We start from the raw sequence: 1,921 nt of genomic DNA on the forward strand, positions 1-1,921 counted from the left end.
ATCAGTGGGCCAGGCGGTTAAGCCAAGCATCAGTGGGCCAGGCGGTTAAGCAAAGCATCAGTGGGCCAGGCGGTAAAGCCAAGCATCAGTGGGCCAGGCGGTTAAGCCAAGCATGAGTGGGCCAGGCGGTTAAGCCAAGCATCAGCGGGCCAGGCGGTAAAGCCAAGCATCAGTGGGCCAGGCGGTTAAGCCAAGCATCAGCGGGCCAGGCGGTTAAGCCAAGCATCAGCGGGCCAGGCGGTTAAGCCAAGCATCAGCGGGCCAGGCGGTTAAGCCAAGCATCAGCGGGCCAGGCGGTTAAGCCAAGCATCAGCGGGCCAGGCGGTTAAGCCAAGCATCATTTTGTCAGGCCAGGCGGTTAAGCCAAGCATCAGTGGGCCAGGCGGTTAAGCCAAGCATCAGTGGGCCAGGCAGTTAAGCCAAGCATCATTTTGTCAGGCCAGGCGGTTAAGCCAAGCATCAGTGGGCCAGGCGGTTAAGCCAAGCATCAGTGGGCCAGGCGGTTAAGCCAAGCATCAGTGGGCCAGGCGGTTAAGCCAAGCATCAGCGGGCCAGGCGGTAAAGCCAAGCATCAGCGGGCCAGGCGGTAAAGCCAAGCATCAGCGGGCCAGGCGGTTAAGCCAAGCATCAGCGGGCCAGGCGGTTAAGCCAAGCTTCAGCGGGCCAGGCGGTTAAGCCAAGCATCAGCGGGCCAGGCGGTAAAGCCAAGCATCAGCGGGCCAGGCGGTTAAGCCAAGCATCAGCGGGCCAGGCGGTAAAGCCAAGCATCAGCGGGCCAGGCAGTTAAGCCAAGCATCAGTGGGCCAGGCGGTTAAGCCAAGCATCAGCGGGCCAGGCGGTTAAGCCAAGCATCAGCGGGCCAGGCGGTTAAGCCAAGCATCAGCGGGCCAGGCGGTTAAGCCAAGCATGAGCGGGCCAGGCGGTTAAGCCAAGCATGAGTGGGCCAGGCGGTTAAGCCAAGCATGAGCGGGCCAGGCAGTTAAGCCAAGCATCAGTGGGCCAGGCAGTTAAGCCAAGCATCATTAGGCCAGGCGGTTAAGCCAAGCATCAGTGGGCCAGGCGGTTAAGCCAAGCATCAGCGGGCCAGGCGGTTAAGCCAAGCATCAGCGGGCCAGGCGGTTAAGCCAAGCATGAGTGGGCCAGGCGGTTAAGCCAAGCATGAGCGGGCCAGGCGGTAAAGCCAAGCATCAGCGGGCCAGGCAGTTAAGCCAAGCATCAGTGGGCCAGGCAGTTAAGCCAAGCATCATTAGGCCAGGCGGTTAAGCCAAGCATCAGTGGGCCAGGCGGTTAAGCCCAGCATCAGCGGGCCAGGCGGTAAAGCCAAGCATCAGTGGGCCAGGCGGTTAAGCCCAGCATCAGCGGGCCAGGCGGTAAAGCCAAGCATCAGTGGGCCAGGCGGTTAAGCCCAGCATCAGTGGGCCAGGCGGTTAAGCCAAGCATCAGTGGGCCAGGCGGTTAAGCCAAGCATCAATGGGCCAGGCGGTTAAGCCAAGCATTATTAGGCCAGGCGGTTAAGCCAAGCATCAGTGGGCCAGGCGGTTAAGCCAAGCATCAGCGGGCCAGGCGGTTTGCCAAGCATCATCAGGCTAGCCAGTTAAGCCAAGTATCCTTAAACCTAAAAAAAAAAAACTATATGTATATATATATATATATATATATATATATATATATATAATATATATATATATATATATATATATGCCAGGCAGTTAAGACAAGCTTCTTTAGCCTAGGCAGTTAAGCCTGGCATCCTTAAACCTAAGAAAAAAAAATAAAAAATTAATATTCCTTTCACAAAATAAAAATAAAATAATATTCCCTTAAATAAATGAAAAATATTCCTATCACATTTTTTTTTTTTTTTTTTTTTTTTTTTTTTTTTTTTTTTTTTTTTTTTTTTTTTTTTTCGGCGTCAATAACC

Source organism: Palaemon carinicauda, chromosome 1 (assembly GCF_036898095.1).
Source record: "Palaemon carinicauda isolate YSFRI2023 chromosome 1, ASM3689809v2, whole genome shotgun sequence".
Classification (NCBI taxonomy): domain Eukaryota; kingdom Metazoa; phylum Arthropoda; class Malacostraca; order Decapoda; family Palaemonidae; genus Palaemon; species Palaemon carinicauda.